We start from the raw sequence: 23487 nt of genomic DNA on the forward strand, positions 1-23487 counted from the left end.
CAGACACAGTGCAGACCCACTACAAAGACTGTTACAACCTGGCCCAGTTGCAGGACTGCTTTGAACAGATGACTGGGACTTATTCAAACATCAGGAACTGGAGACATTCACGGGAACCGTACTGGACTATATCCAGTTCTGTGTCAGGAATGTGACTGTGGACAAAAGCATCTGGGTCTTCCCAAACCAGAAACCCTGGATGACCAGCCAAGTCCGCGCACTCCTCAGGGCCCACGACGCAGCCTTCAGGTCTGGTGACAGAGCTCTGTACAGCGCTGCTCGAGCTAACCTGAAAAGAGGAGTGAGAAGGGCCAAAGAGGACCACAGGTTGCGCATAGAGTCCCACCTGGCCAGCAACAACACATGGGAGGTGTGGTGGAGCATAAAAGACATCACAAACTTCACGGGCTGTGATGTGCCATCAGGAGACCTGAGTGCACCACTGGCAGAGGAGCTAAACTGCTTCTTTGCCCGTTTTGATACATCCCAGCAGCACTCATCTGCTAAAGCTCTGCGCCCACCCCACCGGTCTCCTGCTCCACTCCACTCACTGTACAGGAGCATGAGGTCAGACGGGTGCTCCTGGCAGTGAATCCGAAGAAAGCCGCCAGCCCAGACGGAGTACCTGGCAAGGTCCTCAGAGCATGCGCCTACCAGCTTGCTCACCCCTTCACCAGGATCTTCAACTTCTCTCTGGACCAGCCAGTTATCCCATCCTGCCTCAAAGCAACCACAATAATACCTGTGCCGAAGAAGTCTCCCATCACCAGCCTGAATGATTACCGTCCGGTGGCCCTTACTCCGGTAGTCATGAAGTGCTTCGAGAGACTAGTTCTCCAGCACATCAAGGTCTATCTTCCTCCAAACTTTGACCCTCACCAGTTCGCATACTGTTGAACAGATCCACAGAGGATGCCATCGCCGTAGCTCTCCACTCTGCGCTGAGCACCTGGAGCAGCCGCAGAGTTACGTTCGGATGCTCTTTGTGGATTACAGTTCAGCCTTCAATACAATAATCCCGGACATTCTCACTACAAAACTGGCCATTCTCTGCCTCCCCCTCTCACATGTGCCTGGATCAAGGACTTTCTGACCAACCGGCCCAGACTGTGAGACTTGGCCCCCACCTCTCCACCACCCGCACGCTGAGCATCAGCTCCCCACAGGGCTGTGTGCTGAGCCCCTCCTATACTGCCTGTACACCTACGACTGCAGTTCGGCCCACCAAATAACCTGGCGGTCAAGTTTGCTGACGACACCACCGTGGTCGGACTCATCTCTAAGGGTGATGAGACAGTTTATAGAGAGGAGGTCCTGAAGCTGGCAGCCTGGTGTTCAGGGAATAACCTCGCACTGAACACCAAGAAAACCAAGGAAATCATCATTGACTACAGGAAGCACAGCATCGACCCCCCCCCCTTTTCATCAATGGCGAGGTGTGGAGAGGGGTCACACCTTCAAGTTTCTCAGTGTCCTCATCTCTGATGATATCTCCTGGTCTGTGAACATCACAGCAGTCACCAAGAAGGCTCAGCAGTGGCTACACTTCAATTTTAATTTGTTTTCATTTATATAGTGCCTCAAAGTGCTTCACACAAGGTCTAACCTTACCAACCCCCAGAGCAATAGTGGTAAGGAAAAACTCCCTCTGAGGAAAAAACCTCAAGCAGACCAGACTCAAAGGGGTGACCCTCTGCTTGGGCCATGCTACAAACATAAATTACAGAACAATTCACAGAACAATTCAGGGACGAATATACAAGAAATGCTTTTGGCGCACAGGACAGGAGGATCGCCAATACGAATGCAACTCCCATCTCTGGAGGAGCTGCACCTTAAACCGAGTGAAAAAACAGAATCAGGCATCAGAAAGACAAAAAAAATACTGTATAATTGCCAGCATTAAACACAAGAAAAACGAGAAGTACTAAGGTGATCGCCGGCCAATAGCCCTAAGCTTCACTAAAAGACCCAGAATTTAGGTAAAACTGAGGCCGCAGCTCGCTCCAATTACTATTAAATTGACTCAAAAGAGAAAACGTGGTAAAACAAACTGTACCAGTATGCTAGCCATGTGAAAGGGAAAATAAGTGCGTCTTAAGTCTGGACTTGAAATCTCCACAGAATCTGACTGTTTATTGATGCAGGGAGATCATTCCACAGAACAGGGGCACAATAAGAGAAAGCTCTGTGACCCGCAGACTTCTTATTCACCTTAGGGACACAAAGTAGTCCTGCACCCTGAGAACGTAAAGCCCGCGCCAGTATGTGAGGTTTAATTAGGTCAGCTAGGTAGGGAGGTGCCAGTCCATGAATAATTTATAGGTTAGTAGCAGAACCTTAAAATCTGATCTCACTGGGACAGGAAGCCACTGAAGGGATGCTAAAATGGGTGTAATGTGGTCGAACTTTCTGCTTCGTGTCAAAAGTTTGGCTGAAGCACTTTGAACCAATTGGTGACCCCTAATGCTAGACTGCGAGAAACCAGAAAATAAAACATTGCAGTATTCCAATCTAGAAGAGATAAATGCATGGATCAGGGTCTCAGCATCAGCCATAGACAGGATGGGACAAATCTTCGCTATATTTCACAGGTGGAAAAAAGCAGTCCTAGTAATATTTCTAATGTGGAGGTCAAGGACAACGAAGGATCAAAATTACCCCAAGGTTCCTCAGTTTGTCAGTGTGATGTATGACACACGAGCCAAGGCTGAGCGTTAACTGGTCAAATTGATGCTTATGTCTCACTGGACCAAGAACCATCATTTCAGTCTTATCAGAGTTTAAAAGTAGGAAGTTTTTAGACATCCAACTTCTCACTGCTGCAAGGCAATCTTCTAAGGATTTTATGTGAACGAGATTACCAGCAGTTATCGGCATGTATAACTGAGTATCATCTGCATAGCAGTGAAAGGTAATCCCAAACGCTGCAACATGTGCCCAAGGGGTGCTATATAAGGGGAGGAAAACAGGGGGCCTAAGACAGACCCCTGTGGAACCCCAAATTTCATGTCACTAAGGTTAGAGGTAGTGTTACTGTACAAAACACAGTGAGAACGACTGGTCAAGTATGACGTCAGCCATGGAAGGGCACGCCCAGTAATCCCAAAATAATTTTCCAGCCTATTAAGTAGAATATGATGATCCACGGTATCAAATGCAGCACTGAGATTTAACAGCAACAGAACCGTAGTGGTGTCCGAATCCATTGTAAGCAGAAGATCATTCACCACTTTAGTGAGAGCCGTCTCTGTGGAATGATATTTTGTAAAAGCAGACTGCAGTGGCTCAAAGAGATTATTCTCAGTACGATAGTCTACGAGCTGCCGTGACACCAGTTTTTCCAGAATTTAGAGAAAAATGATAGATATGATATAGGCCGATAGTTTGTCAATACACTAGGGTCAAGATTAGGTTTCTTAAGTAATGGTTTAATCACTGCAGATTTGAAACATAAAGGAACAGATCCAGAAGTTAAAGAAAGAAAAGTCCCTCCTAATGATGGGACGGACCCTCTCCTGATGGCTGCCTTGACGACTCTCCTGATGACGTGAAAGACTCACTACCATGAACAAAGACTGAAAACTGCTTTGACCTGAGTACCCCATTGTAAACGAGGGACAAAGCCTGTCTCAGACCTCATCCCCGGTTAAGGCTGGGTTTCAAATGTTTCACATAGAATGCCTCCTTGACCCCTGTCTTAAACCATTTCTTCTCTCTGGCTAAGAGTTTAACTTCCTTGTCCTCAAACGTGTGGTTAGTGTCTTTAAGGTGGAGATGAACTGCAGACTGAGGTCCACTGGCGCCCTCTCTGCGGTGCTGGTATAGCCTTTTGTGTAAAGGTTGCTTAGTCTCACCTATGTAGTGTTCATTACAGTTTTCCTGACATCTGATAGAATACACTACATTGCTCTGTTTGTAACTAGGGATCTTGTCCTTAAGGTGAACTAATTTCTGTGTCAAGGTGTTAACCGGTTTAAACTGTTTACTTTAAACTGGCATACGAAGCTAAACCTAGAATATCCAAACACAATGGTCTCAGTTTTACTATCATTCAAGTAAAACTGCTTTACATCACAAATGCAATTAAATAATGATGAAGAAGCATCGCTTCCATTCGTCCTCATAGACAGATAGATTTGCAGATCATCTGCATAGCAATAGCAACACAGGGAAGCAGCCAATGAGGAGAGGTCACCAATCATAACAGAAAAAACTCCTTTTGGCCAAATATAATCTAAACCACTTAAGTGCAGTACCCTGAATGCCAATAAGATGTTCTAACCGGGAAACAAGTACTGTGTGATCCACAGTATCAAAGGCTGCTGTGAGGTCCAACAGAACCAGGAGGATTCCCTGCATCCACAAACAAAGTGATGTCATTATGAACTTACAAAGTGCTGACTCATCGCTTTGTCATGATGTAAATCCAGATTGGAATTTTTAAAGATATGATTGTCTTCTAAAAATGACTGCAACTGTATAAAAACAACCTTTTCTAAAACCTTAGACAGTAATGGCACATCTGACGCAGGTCTAAAATGGGATAAAACTGACGAGCCCAGGTGAGGTTTTTTAAGAAGGGGTCGAACTGCAGCATGTTTAAAAGCAGCTGTGTTATGTGTCGACGCGGGTTGAGGAGCGGACCTGCGTCAGACGGAACCCAGCGCTACAAATAACCAGAAAAGCGGTTCCAAAAACAATATATTTATTTCACCCGCTGGTGCATAAAAAGTGTAAAAACAGAAATAGCGTCCTTCTGGTGGAGTGAAGGCTGGCATGCTCTCCAGCACCCAAAAGGATCGAAGCCCGGCGCTCCTGGACCCACTACCACCGCCAAACACCCCCCAGGTGGACACGACAAACCGACTCTCTGCAAAGCATAGAAGAGGTGAGGTAAGTTAGCAGTTACAACTAATATCCTTCAAAAGACACACACTATCAGCAACACATGCAGGTCTGTATTTTAAGCCTTATGCAAATGAGCAGCTTCTCACAACAGGTGGAGGACCACTTGTCCGCATACCACAGCAGTGAGAAGCGAGCTGCACAATCCTCATCACAATTCAAGTATACTGTTATGTGTCGGACGCAGCCCGGAGAACCGACCAGCGTTTGAAGGACCCAGTATAAAATAAGCAGAGCACGGTACAAAGGATAACAGAGTTTAATGAACATAACAGTGCTGTGAAAAAATATAAAAGTGCGCGGTCTGGCGTGGTGGTTTTGCGGTGCACTCCCAGCAGCGCCAACGGTCCGGAGCCAGAACCAATTCGGACCCAAGGACCCCGCCAACACCCCCCAGGTGGCCGCGACAAACCGAGTCTGTGAAAGAAGGAATCATTATGTGAGTCCACACTCAACACACAGAGAGAACGCTCAAAGGTGCACAAACAGCAAACACTTGCTGGCTTAATTACTAATCAGCTTCCCACCCTGCAGGCATGGAACACCCAGTTCACAAAACTCCACTGCAGTGGAAGCTGATTACATGACCAACATACAGCTCAATATAATAAGGTGTGAGGGACACCACATTTACTGACTGTATAAATGTTAGTCACAAAATCTAACGTACCTCAGGAAGTGTGCTGACGAGCGTCTCTTTCACAGACCATGCATCAAACCTGGACGTTCTCTGCATCCACTGATGATGAGATGGCTCCCGAGACGACGATCTCACCCGTCTGGTCACAAGGTCGAGTCTCTGGCAAATACACACTGTGTACTCCAGTCTTAAATGCCACCATGTTCCAATCCATGTAGATGCACCACAGCTGTGAGTCCTGACGAGCCGCAGGTGATCAGCCTCAGGTGATCAGGGTGAGGTCCTGATAAACTCAGCTACACAGCCACTCAGTCCCAAATGCAAGCCACCTGGAAGGAAAAACAAAAGACAGGACAAAATACAGAAACAAAAAGGCAGCCAGGCCCCCCCAGCCATACAACAGTACTCCACCCTCACGGGAAGCCTCCGGCGACCACACAAACCTGGCCCAGGAGAAACACCCCCCTCCAGGGACCATGGCTGGAAACCGTATCCGCATTCATCTTCCAACAGAATCTTCATCTAACAGAACGGTTGATGTCTTCTCCTCTGGCTGCATCTTTGCCCTTGTTTCTATCAGTCAATTAGCACAGGTGTGGCCAGGAGTTCTTGAACCTGTGCGGTCAGCCTTTGTCCAACCATGTTCACAGTCTGATTAGTCATAAAACAAAAAAGACAAACACAAAACAACCAAAACACCCCCCCCCCCCCCCCCAGGGGACCGTCCCATCAAACCCCGGGAAGAGGAGAAAAGAAAAACACAACCCAAACTTAAGCTTACGAATAAAAATGCTAACAAACCCCCCCCCAGAGGACTGTTCCATCAAACCCCGGGAAGGGGAGAAAAGAAAACAACCCAAACTTAAGCTAACAAATAAAAACACTAACACCCCCCCCCCCTAACGACATGTAGGGACCAACACCCCCCAGAGGACATCCCGCCAGCTCCAGGAGTAATAACCACAGCCGAGGACCCTCTGGGATCCAATGTCACCCACAGGGACTCCCAGCGCCTCCCAGAGGACCATTCCATCAACCCCAGGTGACACCTCCCCTCATGACCAACAGACCCAGCCCCGGCCATCTATGGCTAGATGGACCCACAGCCCTTTCCCCCCCAGAGGACACCACAGTCAAAGCCTGAGGGCGGAAACTGGGGGGAAAAACAAAAGGAGAAAAAAAAACATACAAACAAAACAACCCCAACCCCACCCCCTTGGCGCAGTGGAAACTGGAAGCACGTCTAGTGTCACCAACCGTGACTATACCCCAGAAGCCAACCGGGAGGAGTGGAACAGCGGTTATGGCAGACGGCACAAAACGGCGCCACTCCTCCGACTTCCAAACCAGCCACCAGCTGCGGGTATATCCCACTGCCCCAAACCTCAGCCACGCCGATGGCAGACGGCTCAAAGGCGCGCTGAAGCCGGAGGTGGAACAGGGAATCAACAAACAAAAACACCCCGAACCCCCCCCAGGTGCAGAGGTTACCTGGGAAATGCCCAGCATAACCAAACTGCACCACTCCAGCAACGCCGACACTACGGCTCACACAGCTGGAGCCAGAGGAGAAGAGAGGGAACAAAAGAAAAAACCCCAAACCCCCCCCCCCCCCCCCCTCCCGGGTGCAGAGGTTACCTGGGAAACGCCCAGCATAACCAAACTGCACCACTCCAGCAACGCGACTCTACGGCTCACCCGGCTGGAGTCAGAGGAGAAGAGGGCATAACAAAAAACAAAACAAAAAAAAAAGAAAAAAGAAAAAACAACCCAATTATCCCCCATCACCCCCCAGGGGACTGTCCCATCAAACCCTGGGGAGGTGAAACTAAAAGAAATAAAAAAGACTAACAGACTAACATAAAGTAGCTTGGGTCCTTTTTTGTTGCTCCAAACAGGCTGCAGGGTCACAACCCCAGACACTAATAGTGGAAAACAAAAAATAAAATCCCACACAAAAACCAACTCAAAAAACACCCACAAGAAACGAACCAACACAAAACTAATCAGTGGTTTATACCGTCAAGCTCAAACAAATCGAACACACCTGTTCCAACTTAAGAGCTTAACGGTAATGTGACTCAGTCACCACAAGAGGGAGCCAGAGTGCTAAAAATGAAAAAACCCCTTTGGTGACAGAGAAAACAAACGAGCTGCTTTTCTGTGCGCAGCTGTGTGCAACACACAACCAAAAATGTGATTCAACTAAATAACACCGGAGCTGACACAACAGACGCAGTAGCTATCATTACCCGGGGAAACGGGGCTACGACTGTAACACAGGAAGCACCGCGACCCGTGCCACAGAGCTCCGCCATGCGCGTTCACCCATTACAGACCCACCCCTGCAGCTCCCGTTCAAACCTCTTATCTGGTCGAAGTGCGACGCGAAGCCGTCGCCAGTCACACTCCACCACGACCCACGGATAAGGCACAAACACAAGAACACGGCTGTACGAGCGCTCAAATCAGTATTCAGTAATGGGTTCTCCAACGCGCACCATCCGGGCGGAGAGCACCCGCAACTGATCCGGATAACTTCTGAACGTCTGCTGCCGCCTTCCCGGCGCGTTACCGTCTCTGCTACCGCTGGGTCCGTGATGTTTGGCCAGAGACTACTGTTATGTGTCGGACGCAGCCCGGAGAACCGACCAGCGTTTGAAGGACCCAGTATAAAATAAGCAGAGCACGGTACAAAGGATAACATAGTTTAATGAACATAACAGTGCTGTGAAAAAATATAAAAGTGCGTGGTCTGGCGTGGTGGCTTTGCGGTGTGCTCCCAGCAGCGCCAACGGTCCAGAGCCAGAACCAATTTGGACCCAAGGACCCCGCCGACACCCCCCAGGTGGCCGCGACAAACCAAGTCTGTGAAAGAAGGAATCATTATGTGAGTCCACACTCAACACACAGAGAGAACGCTCAAAGATGCACAAACAGCAAACACTTCCTGGCTTAATTACTAATCAGCTTCCCACCCTGCAGGCATGGAACACCCAGTTCACAAAACTCCACTGCAGTGGAAGCTGATTACACGACCAACATACAGCTCAATATAATAAGGTGTGAGGGACACCACATTTACTGACTGTATAAATGTTAGTCACAAAATCTAACGTACCTCAGGAAGTGTGCTGACGAGCGTGAGACCTCACCCCCTCCTCTTTCACAGACCATGCATCAAACCTGGACGTTCTCTACATCCACTGATGATGAGATGGCTCCCGAGACGACGATCTCACCCGTCTGGTCACAAGGTCGAGTCTCTGGCAAATACACACTGTGTACTCCAGTCTTAAATGCCACCATGTTCCAATCCATGTAGATGCACCACAGCTGTGAGTCCTGACGAGCCGCAGGTGATCAGCCTCAGGTGATCAGGGTGAGGTCCTGATAAACTCAGCTACACAGCCACTCAGTCCCAAATGCAAGCCACCTGGAAGGAAAAACAAAAGACAGGACAAAAGACAGAAACAAAAAGGCAGCCAGGCCCCCCCCAGCCATACAACATATACTGCGTAACAAAATACCAAGTTACTATCAACAATTAGTCAAACACTTAATCACCTTTGATGTGTGCTGACAGCATGTGTCCCTCACCCTTCCTTGCTTCACGGGCTCGATGTGTCAAACCCAGGCGCGGTCCTCAGCGTCTCACAAACGAACATCACAAGGTCGAGTTCCCGGCAGTTCTGCTTGAATCACACATGACTTAAATGCAGAACGCCATCCAATTATCTGCTTCAGCTGAAAGTCTTTAAGGTTGCATGGGAGCACCATTCACAGGTGCTGCACATGATGTTGATGAGGGTGAAGGATTCTTCAGCCAGCACCTTCTCCACAGATGAATCAGTTCTCATGCCACCTGGAGAGCAAAGAAAAGAAAAGAACACCAAAATATCCAGCCACACCCCCCAACACACAACAGTACCCCCCCTTTAACGGGAAGCCTCCCGGCGACCGAACAGACCAGGCCAGAGAACAGCACCTCCCTCCGGGGTCCTCGTCAGGAAGCAGACAGCACCACGCTCCCAAGGTCCACCACAGACAGCAGGACAGGGCACCGCAGCTGGAAGGCCGGCTGGCATCAACAAAAGCCCCAAAACATTCCCCAGTACAATCCAACACACAGGAAAAAACACAAAACCCACCCAAAACCTCCCCAGGGGACCGTCCCATCAAACCCCGGGAAGAAAAGAAAAACAGAAAATACCTAAAAACACATAAAAAATTAACGATTAAGTGAGCCCAGACGGGCTTCTATCCGTCTAGCATTCACTCCACCAGACATGCCTCTAACTCCCCAAACAAATTATAACCCCTATTTAAAGAAAGCAAAACATTAACCCGTACTAGATTTTTTTTTTTTTTTTTTTTTTATGTGTTATTTTGCCTGTCCCAGAACACCTGGAGATACGTCACCATTATTTTTCTTGACACTTATATGTCGGGGCAATACAGTGATCTCCGTTCGTCCGAGCTGCATGGGCTCGTCAGCAAGAGGAGCCAGAGGTCCCGTCGGAAGAGCCTCAGTGGGGCGAAGAAGAGGCGGCCCAGATTTGTGTCAGGGAAAGCCCCGAGACGAAAAAACCCGCTCTTATGGCCGCCCTCTCTCGCATCCACGCTCCTTCATCCGATCATCTAGACGAATCACCAACGATATTAGCTCATCTAAATCGTTTGGCTTGTCACGGACTGCCGGCTCGTCTTTTAATGACTCATTTAACCCATCTACAAACATTCCTCGTAAAGCTGCGGCGCTCCAACCTGACTGAGCAGAAACCAGAGAACATTGCATCACCGCACAAGGCTCCGGACGACAAACAATCGGTTCGGACGCCGAATCTCTGGGTGACGGAGTTATCTGCACTAGTATCGATGGTGCCGCAGCTGGAGCAGCAGGAAGCAGAACGGCTTGCGCTGCAAGCTCTGTAACACAGGCGTCTGTTTGTTTAATTTGGTTTGCGAGATGCTGTAATTGCTCCCATATTTTCTCCAAGTGTTTTTGAACTTTTTCGGCAAAAGGAACCGCCTCCGCCGCTGGGTCCATTATGGAATGGCCGGGAACTACTGTTATGTGTCGACGCGGGTTGAGGAGCGGACCTGCGTCAGACGGAACCCAGCGCTACAAATAACCAGAAAAGCGGTTCCAAAAACGATATATTTATTTCACCCGCTGGTGCATAAAAAGTGTAAAAACAGAAATAGCGTCCTTCTGGTGGAGTGAAGGCTGGCACGCTCTCCAGCGCCCAAAAGGATCGAAGCCCGGCGCTCCTGGACCCACTACCACCGCCAAACACCCCCCAGGTGGACACGACAAACCGACTCTCTGCGAAGCATAGAAGAGGTGAGGTAAGTTAGCAGTTACAACTAATATCCTTCAAAAGACACACACTATCAGCAACACATGCAGGTCTGTATTTTAAGCCTTATGCAAATGAGCAGCTTCTCACAACAGGTGGAGGACCACTTGTCCGCATGCCACAGCAGTGAGAAGCGAGCTGCACAATCCTCATCACAATTCAAGTATACTGCGTAACAAAATACCAAGTTACTATCAACAATTAGTCAAACACTTAATCACCTTTGATGTGTGCTGACAGCATGTGTCCTCACCCTTCCTTGCTTCACGGGCTCGATGTGTCAAACCCAGGCGCGGTCCTCAGCGTCTCACAAACGAACATCACAAGGTCGAGTTCCCGGCAGTTCTGCTTGAATCACACATGACTTAAATGCAGAACGCCATCCAATTATCTGCTTCAGCTGAAAGTCTTTAAGGTTGCATGGGAGCACCATTCACAGGTGCTGCACATGATGTTGATGAGGGTGAAGGATTCTTCAGCCAGCACCTTCTCCACAGACGAATCAGTTCTCATGCCACCTGGAGAGCAAAGAAAAGAAAAGAACACCAAAATATCCAGCCACACCCCCCAACACACAACAAGCTGGAACAGACCCTAAGCTAAGACACGTGCAGTGGTGGGCACACTTCCGATAATCCGATAACAGATAATTATCGAAGATAATGTTTTCATTATCTGATTATCTTTTTAGATAACTTTAAAAACCATCATCAGACTAATTATCTTCCGACAAATTGTCGACCGATTACTTTTAGACCGATAACATAATAAACCAAGCTGAACAGTGAAAAACATTTTTAAAACTTAAAAGCAGTTGAGACCTATCTGTTAAAAGTTTCCTAATAAGTATATTGTTCTACCCTCTGCAAACAGAAGAGAGCTGTTTTCAGAAAAAAACTACTCTATCCTCTGTAAGCAAAGGAGAACTGGTGACCCCCCCCCCCCAAAAAAAATCATTGCCTTTAACACCATACTGATATAACCGCAATATCACCCAAGTCATCCAGAGGCATACAGTTTTAACTTATGGTTCAAATTTTAACCTACTCATTTTGGACAAGTTATTTAAAATAGTCATGTCTGAAGTTTTATAAAGTGAAAATATCAGATATATGTTTTCGTTTTAAAGTAATGTGCTAATTTTTAACGTTTTGTGAGCACATGCTGTTCCAGCAGCAATGCATTATGGGTAGCATAGGGTAATCTCAGACGTTCACAACAGGACAAATGCATTTCAGACACTCTGTTCAGGCTCCACGGACAATAGCATTAAACTCTAGTGCCTAAAACTCTTCTGAATATATTCTCTGGGTTTATAGACGTTATTGTATTTGCGTTTAAATTCCACGCATCTTAAATGTAGCAGACGGATTATCTGGAATTTTGTTTGGCAAGTTTTCAAGGCCGCTACTGCCATCTACTGGCCAGTAGTGTTCATGGCAGTATTCACTCCAAGTACTAAGCGTCTGGGCACCAGTTGATGGCAGTGTTCTATTTATTTTGACCCGGTTATATCAGATGGTGGTCAAATCAACTTTTTGGCTTTGCAAATGGCTTTTTTTTTTTTTTTTTTTTTTTACAAATTAAGTTTAAAAACAAAACAACAACAACAAAAAAACATTACAAGACAGCTCTGCGGTTGGATGCTTGTAGCTCTTCAGCAGCAGGAGGTGGTCATGAGATGTTAAAGCTTGTTACTCCGCTACACGATGCAGGACGCGTGATTAACCTGAAACTCGGTCCAAAAAATTCTCGCACGAATGAAAAATCATCTGAAAAATGACCAAAACACGCACAGTGTAAAGCCAACATTTATGTGTCAAGATGAGGCTTTTCAGAACTGACCAATTGTTAACCTTGTCCTTTGTTTTATCCATTTTTTTTTATTATTGCATTTTAACCTTTGAAGTGCTTTGTGACTTATGTCTGTGAAAGGCACTATATAAATAAATTTACTTACTTACTTACTAATATTGAGTGCACGTTTAACAACATCATAAAACGTGCGCACATCATCAAACATTCTCTCCACATGCAAAACCTTTTGCGATGACACTTCCAGGGCTCCATAAAAATGCCTGTTTTTACAAATAAAAATGGAATATTTTACAAAAGCACATTTATCTTTAAACCAACACACGACACACGTCACATTAACGTGTTGGTTTCCATAATGAATGACTGAACCAATCAGTGTTTAGCAGAGGCACTTTTACCCAGAATGCTTTGCAGTCTGTGTTTGTTACAAAACCTCAGAATTAGTGCATTATTCATCATTAAAAGATATATGTTATGTTTTAACTTTGTACAAATGACAGAATTGACATTAATGGAGTTATTCTATCAGTATTTTCACAAAACCATAAATTAGTATGACTTTATTTTTCAAGACCTCCGCCTGACCGGAGCATTATGATTAGTAGAAAGTTCATTTTGTGGGTACTCTCAGGATTTTTCTGTGCAGCTTCCTACAGGGCGCAGCATGGTCAAATATGGAAATACTGGCTCATTCTTTGGGTCTTTTTTTTGCTTTTGATGCTTTCATAAGCGATCGTGTTAGAGTCAGCTTCTTAGTAATTGCAAATGTACCAGAGCCAATACTGGAATTTATCGGTTATCGATTATCTGTAACTTCCGATACATTTTTGGGTGGTTTATTGGTTTATCTTTATCAAAGATAACTTTTCAGTTATCTGATTATCTGTTATCGAAGTTAATTTTTGGTTATCTGTGCCCACCACTGGACACGTGTTAATTAAAATTAGGAGACTTGCCCCAATAGTATTAAAAACCTCCTTCAGCACCTTAGCTGGAACAGAATCCAAAGGACAACCTGTAGGTTTTGTGTGTTTCGCTACTTCACTGAGGGATGAAAGAGAAATGGGCTCAAATTGCTCAAGCACAGCAGAATGTGCATGAATAACAGACAAGTCAACATTACAGTTCTGATCAGCCTTCTGTCTGACTGATGAAACTTTGTCAATTAAAAACTGAAGAAACTGTTCACAGGTCGTGGTTGTAGCATCCATTAAAACAGAGGTACAGGGATTTACAGCTAAGTTTATAGTCTGAAATAACACTCTGGGATGCTGACAACTGCTCGAAATGATACAAGACAGATATTGCGCTTTTGCCTCCTTTACGGCCTTCTGGTATTCAGTTAGACTGTCCTTCAGAATACCCAGAGACACTTGTAGTTTGTCCTTTTATCACTTTTGCTCCACCTGTCTGCCTGAGGGCATTTAATCATGGGCTGGATTTTGATTTAGTGTATTTGCAGTGCACTGATGCAACAGAGTCCAGAATTCTCATAACTTCATACTTTTAAACTCTGATTAGACTGAAATGATGGTTCTTGGTCCAGCGAGACATCGGCATCAGTTTGACCAGCTGGCGCTCAGCCTGAGTTCGTGTGTTATACATCATACGGACAAAGTGAGGAATCTTGGGGTAATTTTTGATCCCATGTTGTCTTTTGACCTCCACATCAGGGATGTTACTGGGACTGCTTTTTTCCATCTGTGAACTATAGCGAGGATCCGCCCCATCCTGTCTATATGCTGAGACCCTGATTCATGCTTTTGTTTCTTCTATATTAGATTATTGTAATGTTTTGTTTTCAGGGTTACCACAGTCCAGCATCAGGGGTCTTCAGCTGGTTCAGAATGCTGCTGCCAGACTTCTGACACGTAGCAGAAGGTCTGAACATATCACACCCATTCTGGAATCGTTGCACTGGCTCCCTGTCTCCGTAAGAGCAGATTTTAAGGTTTTGTTATTGATTTATAAAGTTGTTCATGGACTGGTGCCGTCTTATCTGGCTGATCTGGTGGAACTCTACGTGTGGCCCGGGCTTTGCGGTCGTAGGATGCAGGACGTCTCTGTGTTCCCAAGGAGCTTTTTCTCATCATGCACCCACCCTGTGGAACGGTCTTCCTGTGACCGTGAGGCAGTCGGAGTCCGTGGACATTTTTAAGTCAAGACTCAAAACCCACTTTTATTCTCCTTCTTATGAATAGTTTTTATTTTTTATAAGCTTTATTCTTTTATTTCTGTTTTCAATTATGTATTTGAATTTTTTATTCATTTTTAATTATTTATTTATTTTTTATGTTGAATTGTTCTGTGTGAGGCATCTTGATACAGCTTTTGTTGTGATTTGATGCATTATAAGGTCATTAAATTGAATTGAAATTAAATTACTGCGCATGTGAAGTGGAAAAAAGAGAGGATGTTTTCTGGGCGTAATGGAGAAACCAGTCCATTCATGGCATAAAACTGAAAGTCCATGAAGGCAGCAGCAAATTCCTTCACTATCGAGGAGGTGACCAAACGGCGGTGAGAGGAAGGAACAAGTGCTTTACCAGCAGATGGAGGAATACATTCAAAAAATAACAGAAAAGTGATCTGAAATAGCTGTAAGTAAGTAAGTAAGCTTTATTTATAAAGCGCCTTTCACAGACCAGGGTCACAAAGCGCTACACATGGCATACAAAAATAATCTAAAAATAACATACGAAAACAATAAAATACAATATTAGGCTAAAAAGCTAAAGAAATGCGTCTTTAGTTGCCTTCTAAAAGTATCTATACAATCCAGAGAACGAAGGGCACAGGGAAGCTCATTCCAGAGGCTAGGTGCCACCACCACTGTCCCCGCGAGTTTTAAAACGGGTCCGAGGAACCATCAACAGGTTCTGATTGGACGACCTGAGGCTCCTGGAGGAAGCATAAGGCTGGATCAGGTCTCTGATGTACTCCGGTGCCTGTCAGACACTCGCTTAACCTCCAGCACACACTGAAGACACTTTTCCTTTAAAACAGACCTGGGCAAACCACGGCCCGCGGGCCACATCCGGCCCTTTCTGCATCTCTGTCCAGCCTGTGTGAGGCCAATCATAAATAAAAAATAAATTGAAAAAAATAACGATGTTATGCATGAAATACAACTGTGCTGCTTTTATTTTGAAAATACGTTCGCGCCTATTCCGTATGTGTGTGAAGGTGAACAGCGGGATGTGATGCTAGCCATGTCACCATCAAAACGTCAGCTCACGCTAAGAAAAGAAAAATCAATAACGAATGTCGTGTTTTCAATAAGACGTGGACCACCAAGTATTTCTTTACAGAAATTAAAGGTAAAGCCATGTGCTTAATATGTGGTACAGAAGTCGCTGTGTTTAAAGATTATAATTTGAATCGCCACTACACGACTAAGCATGAGGATAAATACAGAAATTTGTCAGATGAAGAGCGTGAGGGAGTCTGCTGCATTGCTCGCAGTTATGTACTTTCTCACAAAATCACCAGAAAAAGTAAAGCGTTTTCTGACGGAGAGTTCGTTGAGGAGTATTTATTGGACTCTGTTTCACTGATATGTCCAGAGAAAAAGAACGTGTCACTCTCCCGACCCACTGTCACGAGGCGGGTGGAGGACATCGCTAGAAACTTGGAGCTTCAGCTGAAGAACAGAGTCGCCAACTTTGACTGTTTTTCTCTGGCATTAGACGAAAGCTGCGATGTACGTGACACCAACCAGCTACTAATTTTTTTAAGTGGGATAAGTGCGGACTTTCAAATCACAGAGGAGCTGGCAGCCATGCAGTCAATGAAAGGGACAACCACTGGTCTGGACTTGTTCACAGAGGTAAATGCATGTTTGGACAAATTAGGACTGAAATGAGAAAAGCTAACAGGTGTGACAACGGACAGTTGTCCAAATCTGACAGGGAAGAATGTTGGACTTGTGAAAAGAAATCAACCCTGTGCAGAATTGACCATTTTTACATTGAATTATACATCAGGAAGTTTTATGTGAGACAGTGTTGAAAATGAATCACGTTGTTGATGCTGGAACTAAAATAGTGAACTTCATCAGAGTGAGAGCATTAAATCACAGACAATTTGTTGCACTTCTGGAGGAAAATGAGACTGAACATAGTGAAATAAGCTGTCACTGCGCCGTCAGGTGGCTCAGCTTGGGCAAAGGACTGAAAAGTGTCTGGGACCTGAAAGACCAGATTCAGGCTTTTTTGGGTTAAGAAAAGACATCCCAGAGCTTTCAGATGAAGACTGGGTGGCAGACCTCGGATTGGATGTGACTGCACTTATGAATGAACCAAGTGTCAAACTGCAGTGCAAGTGCGCTTTGTGCATGAGATGTGCAGTGAAGGCTTTCATGAGAAAGCTGCAGCTTCTCTTGAACCAAGTGAAGGACAACATTCTGACCCACTTGCCAACACTAAAGGAAACCACAAGATCAGCCAGTCACCTCCACAAGTACTCAACCATGTTAGAAGCTCTGCATGGAGAGTTTTCAAGGCAATTTCAAGATCTCAAAACTCTTGAAAATGAAATGCACAAATTTTTAACGTACAACAGTTCTCCTCATTATTAAAAACTTCAGATATGATCATGAACTGAATGATACACATTATGTAACTAAGTGCATTTTACATTGGAAGATAGTTGGGCAGAATTAAGTTAAAGATATGTTGGTATGGCCCCTTGACACAATTCAGGTCCCTCATGTGGCCCCTTGTAAAAATTAATTGCCCACCCCTGCTTTAAAATGACCCCAACACCATTTCTCTTCCTATCCCCACCATGGAACAACAACTTGATCCCAACGCCTATGCTGCTGGCCGCATTTCCCTGATGTGCATGAGTCCTTGTGCAATAGGTTGAGGACTGCTGTATCATCTGAAAATTCAAAAACTGGCTGTTAGACCGGAGATTGTGAGAACATTCATTTGAATGCTGCATGAAGACAACTTGAGAGCTGACACACCCCTGAAGGGTACGTTGATTGATAAGGCATCTGAGATGGCATGATTGACTCTGACGTGCTGACTTCGATCGGTTGAAAAGAAACAGTACCATGTAATTTAAAAAAGGACATTCATCTGCATCAGTTTTGAGATGAGCAGATGAGGCTTGAGTGTATTAAAAGCTGAGATAAAACCAACAAATAGTCATTCATTCATTCATCTTCTACCGCTTAGTCCAATTAAGGGTCGCAGGGGGCTGGAGCCTATCCCAGCAGTCATAGGGCGCGAGGCGGGGTACAACCAGGACAGGACGCCAGTCTGGCGCAGGGCCACAAACAGACAAACAGACAAACAAACACAGACACACCCACACACACACCTACGGACAATTTCAAAGATTCCAATCCACCTAACTGCAGGTCTTTGGATGTGGGAGGAAACCGGAGCACCCGGAGGAAACCCACGCAAACACGGGGAGAATATGCAAACTCCACCCAGAAAGGCCACAAGAATTGAACCCACGACCTTCTTGCTGTGAGGCAACAGTGCTAACCACTAAGCCACCGTGCTGCCACCAAATAAAGTCAATCATGTCATTTTATTAGTATGACAAATTTTTATGCATTTTGCTTTTTATGGAATTTCTTTTAATCAATGTTTTTAGTACTTGATTGAATTTATTTATGACGTTATTTAATTAGTGCTTTTAGTGAATGAGATGAGCAGGATTAAATTTTCTTATACTATGCTAAATGACAAGAACGATCATTGATTTATTCATGCATTCATTCAACAGACATATAGATTAAAGCAACACCTCCGCCTTTTTAGTATGACAGGCAATATGAGTAAATATGTATGCAGGTGGACAAGCTTCAGTTAAAGGCAGGTGGACATTTGGCTTTAACCATGTTTCACATTCACTGATCATATCTAAGGGCCCCTTCACACATAGCACGACGCTGGGCAAAAGAAGCAGAAACCGGAAGAAAAGCCACAAACTAAAAATGAAATGGGGAAGTGCGAAACATTCCACCTGTTGTCGGGAGGGACACACGGTCAGACAGGCGTGCACGATACAGTGGTGATGGTTTTGTGAAATGGTAAATGGACTGCATTTATATAGTGTTATTCCATCTGCATCAGATGCTCAAAGCGCTTTACAATAACGCATCACATTCACCCCAATGTCAGGCTGCTGCCATACAAGGTGCTCACTACACACCAGGAGCAACTAGGGGATTAAGGACCTTGCTCAAGGGCCCTTAGTGATTTTCAGGTCAGGCTGGGATTTTAACTGAGGATCTTCTGGTCTCAAGCCCAACACTTAACCACTAGACCATCACCTTCCCCACGTGCATGCTTCCCCAATTATTTTGTGCATGCTCATGCGTGTGAATGAACAGTGGGAGCAGCGGAAACAGTGGGAGCAGCGAGGTGATGGTCTAGTAGTTCAGGCGTTGGGCTTGAGACCAGAAGATGAGCATGCTTCATTCATATGAAAACAGTTTATTGTCTTTGTGAGTTGAGATAAGAAACAGCCAAATGTTCCCCAGGCCGAAAACATTCCTCTGGAGGAAAATAGTTGGGCAATTTGTCCTTCAGGCTTGATAAGACTGTAGTGTTGTGGTTTGAGCAGTGAAAAACACTTTTAACAGTTCCACTTGAACAACCAAATCCCAATTATGAATTAAGAATATTCCCAATTATGAATTAAGAATATTCACCGGCCTCTGATATCTTCAGCTTCATCTGCAAGGCATGCATCTGCTCCAAGATGTCATCCAATTTGCGTCTGAGTTCAAGAGTCATCGCAGTCTGAGAATGCACTGCCTTGCCAACCTCGTTAATCATGACGGACAAGCGAGGGGCTGTGGTTCTTGATGCTGCTGTCTTGCCAATTTTCCGGTAGATCAGGGCAGCACATAAGCCAGGAAGTACCAGCCCTGCTACCATAAGTCCAAAAATGAATAAATCCTCGACATCCTCAACGGAGAAAGGCGCCAAGCATGCAATACGACAAGACCCCCAGGAGTCGAGAACATAGCCCACAGGATACATTCCATCTGGGCAGGTAAGATCCCCCGGTCCTCAGAAACCAGCTGATCAATTCCATGGTTAATCCAATAATAGTCCAATAGATCCAGAATCCAATATAATTTGAGGAATTCACAGTTTGGTGAAGTAGGGACTTGAAGGTTAAAAGCAGAGAACAGAGATAAGGGAGAGTGGAGGAGATGCGACTGCCCTCGTCGGAGTCCCAAGCTGAATGAAGTTATCGCGTTACGGGGTAACATATGCCACATGTCATAGAATCCAACAGATGTAGACCTTGATTGACCTTTACTTTGGAGACCAAGCATTCAACACTGTCAAAACTATTCCATTTATTGATACTATTAGCTCAACCAATAATTTGCATCACTTTTTACCAAAATTGGAGCAACTTTAACTTTTGACCCCTGTACAAAATGACACTGACCTTTGTCACCATTCCTGATGTTTTTATCCCGTAACTCCATAGAATTCAGTCACCGATAGTCCAAACTATACCTTTTTGGAATCTTTATGATCAGGCAAATAATGTGGAATATTTTTCAATATGATTGGAGCATCTTTTAATTTTGACCTCTGTGTAATTCTTCACTTGACCCCTACCTGACCACCGTTTGAAAAGTTAAGTGGTCAGTCGTTTTTTGTTTTTTCTTTTTTCAAAACAGGAGTGTCTAAGGAGTATTTCTGCCTAATTTGATGCTTTTATCACCATTTGCATGATTGTTTCACTTATCTGCTGCACTAATTATTTGTAAAGCACTTTAAGCGTCTGATGCAGATGGAAAAGTCCATTATAAATACAGTCCATTTACATTCGGCACACATGCCCACCTGTTCAATCAGCGCACAGAACAGTGTCACTCTGTTTCTGTGATCAAATATTTTAGTTATTTGTTATGTAATTGTGTATGTAGTTATTGTAGTGTGTGTTGTCATTTTGGCTGCTCTCGTTTTGGTCGGGGTCCCCACAGCAGATACAGCCAGATCCACATTGGTATTTTGGCACAAGTTTTACGCTGGATATCCTTCCTGAACTCCAGATTTAACTGGAGAAACAAACACAGAGCGCTGGTGTTCTGAATAGGTCTCCCATCCAAGTACTAACCAGATGACACACTGCTTAGCTTCTGAGATCTGACGGGCTCAGACTGGCACACAGCAGACCGGCTCCTATGAAGTTATTGTAGTACTTATTTATATACTTGTCCTGGCACTGTTCTCTGTGTGTTTTTCATGTAACACGTCTCCAGTATGTAGTGCAGTGGCTTTAGCTTCCTGCTCCAGCCACTTGTGTGTTATTTATGGTTGTGTTTGTTTGAATTTTAGGATCACGGTTGAGAGTCGCGGTGCGGTGTGACTGATTCACTGCTTTGCTCTGTCTTGTTCGGGTCTCCCTTGTTTTGTCTTGTTCGTCCTACGTCAGACTGACCGCCGTGCCTGGTGGTGCGTGTTGACGCCTGCTTCTGTGCCGTGTCGACGTGATTCATGTTGGCATATCGACTGTTTCCGGCTGTCATGGCCATGGTATGTTCTGCAGGGGGAGTAGATCAGCCACCTGCGGCCTGATGATTCACCTGAGTTTAAATTCTTATGGGATGAATTAATTTGTTTGATTTATTGTGTTTTCTGTTTGTCACATCATTAGGGGGTTTGTGCTTAATTTATATTTAAAATGCATTTTAAATAGTGTCATCGTACAGTCAGTTGTGTCTTCAAACAGTCAAAATTGAGCCCCCAAAAACCCAGGCAGCCAAACACAGAAGGTAGGTGAAAAATGCCAAAGTGATTTATTTATCCACATGACTCCCAAATGTGATAAACAGTACAAAAAGTGACACAAATGGGGAAGAGTTTTAAACACAGAATGTACTGGAGGAGAAACAATACCCGACCGGATAAACGTAGATAACAGAAAGCTAACAGAAACCACAAAATACTAACAGGAGAGCAGGAACCAAAGTGAATCTACAAACAACTCAAATGGTGACAGGTGAGGGCTTAAATACAAAACCAACTGGTGAGCAAATAAACGACAGGTGTGTGCAGAAGTTAAAGGTCACAGACAAACAGGAAGGTGGTGAAAAACCCAAAAGGTGCTGAAGGGGAGGAACAGAAACAACATAATTACAAGAATAGATGTCAAAACCTACAGAATCAAAGTACACAAAGTAAAAACAACCATGGAAACCAAAGGAGTAAAAAGTGTAACAAAAGTGAAAACTGACAAGAATAACAAATGCTAAAAAGAGGCAATCAAATAACCAAGTACAAAAAAAACAAAAAGACGAAGGCAAGAACTCTAACAGAAAAGCAACACTGGGCTAAGCATAAAAATAAAGGTGTTACAGTAGAAAATCAAATACAAAGATTAAGAAATACCAAGGAGATAATCAAAATACAAACTACAACTAGAATTAATCAATAACCTAAACTAAGTCCAAGAAGAGAAGGCAGAACTAAGGTTCCGGGCATACGGCGATAGCTGAACAAAACAAAAAAGGTAGAAAGTCACAAATTGCCAAGAAAAAGTGGAGAAATGATCCTGCACCTTTCCCATCACCGAAAAGCCTGTGAATCAGGAGCACAGAAAGGAACAAAACAAAACCGAAAGTAAAGAAATAAAAATGACGCGAACGACGACTTCGACACTTTCAACAAAATCAAAACAAAACTTTCACAATGACGTGACTGACAGCAGGTATGAGACCGAGCACAGCTACCCTGTCCTCATGTCCACAGTACTTGCAGTGGTGGGATCTGGTTGTCTTGACAAGAGGTGAGAGATGTTGTTGTGCACACAACAACAACATGTGTGCACATGCAGGCCAGCCACAAACGGCTGGAACGTGCATAAATAGTTAAAGTAGCTGATAAAACCTTCTTAATGCTATTGTTTCTGCATGAAAACGTTCCTTTTCATGCCAAACATGGACGAGTCATCAGTGATACAAGGATGTTATGTGCAGCTCATCTGAGCTTTGGTTACTGATCCGTTCAGATATCATCAACGTTCATGCAAGAAATTGGATGTGGGAGCTTGGACAACAGTCAAATGGAATGCTGACGTTATGGGAACTATGGAAACGATAAGGAACTGTCAAGACAGAAAGCTAAATGGAATATGCACTAATTGAGGTTGTCATCGGTATTCATTCACACGTTCACTCCACGGAAGCCCAGAGCAGCACCAGCGCACACACACCCCAGGATCAAGCAGAGCTGCTCACATCCCACACATCGCCTGCAGAGACAGTCCCTGGTTTCACCGGCATCCCTCGTAACACCAGCTGGTCCATCAAGTTCGCAGAAATCATCACAGCTCCCAGCAGCATGTGCGCCACTAGAATTATCCACTGCATGCACACTTCCACAGTCATCAGATGTGCCTGCAGGTTCTTCCACGGCACGTACAGTGGAGGAAATAAGTATTTGATTCACTGTCAGTTTTGCAGGTTTTTCCACCTACAAAGAATGTAGAGGTCTGTAATTTTTATCATAGGTACACTTCAACCGTGAGAGACAGAATCTAAAAAAAAATAAAAAATCCAGAAAATCACATTGTATGATTTTTAAATAATTAATTTGCATTTTTATTGCATAAAATAAGTATTTGAACACCTGCGAAAATCATTGTTAATATTTGGTACAGTAGCCTTTGTAATTACAGAGGTCAAATGTTTCCTGTAGTTTTTCACCAGGTTTTCACACACTGCAGCAGGGATTTTGGTCCACTCCTCCACACTGATCTTCT

The 23487-nt window shown here is 44.7% G+C and overlaps 1 long non-coding RNA gene across 1 annotated transcript; it reads right to left on the bottom strand.

The window, feature by feature from the left end:
- Positions 1-429: 429 nt before the first annotated feature.
- Positions 430-23478, bottom strand: LOC117505801. The gene is made up of 4 exons (XR_004559264.1): positions 23469-23478; positions 8699-8706; positions 3736-3744; positions 430-503 (listed from the first exon to the last, which is right to left on the bottom strand). It is a non-coding gene; the product is annotated as an uncharacterized LOC117505801 (long non-coding RNA).
- Between the last annotated feature and the right edge of the window lie 9 nt (positions 23479-23487).

This window comes from Thalassophryne amazonica, unplaced genomic scaffold (genome assembly GCF_902500255.1).
Source record: "Thalassophryne amazonica unplaced genomic scaffold, fThaAma1.1, whole genome shotgun sequence".
NCBI classification, from domain to species: domain Eukaryota; kingdom Metazoa; phylum Chordata; class Actinopteri; order Batrachoidiformes; family Batrachoididae; genus Thalassophryne; species Thalassophryne amazonica.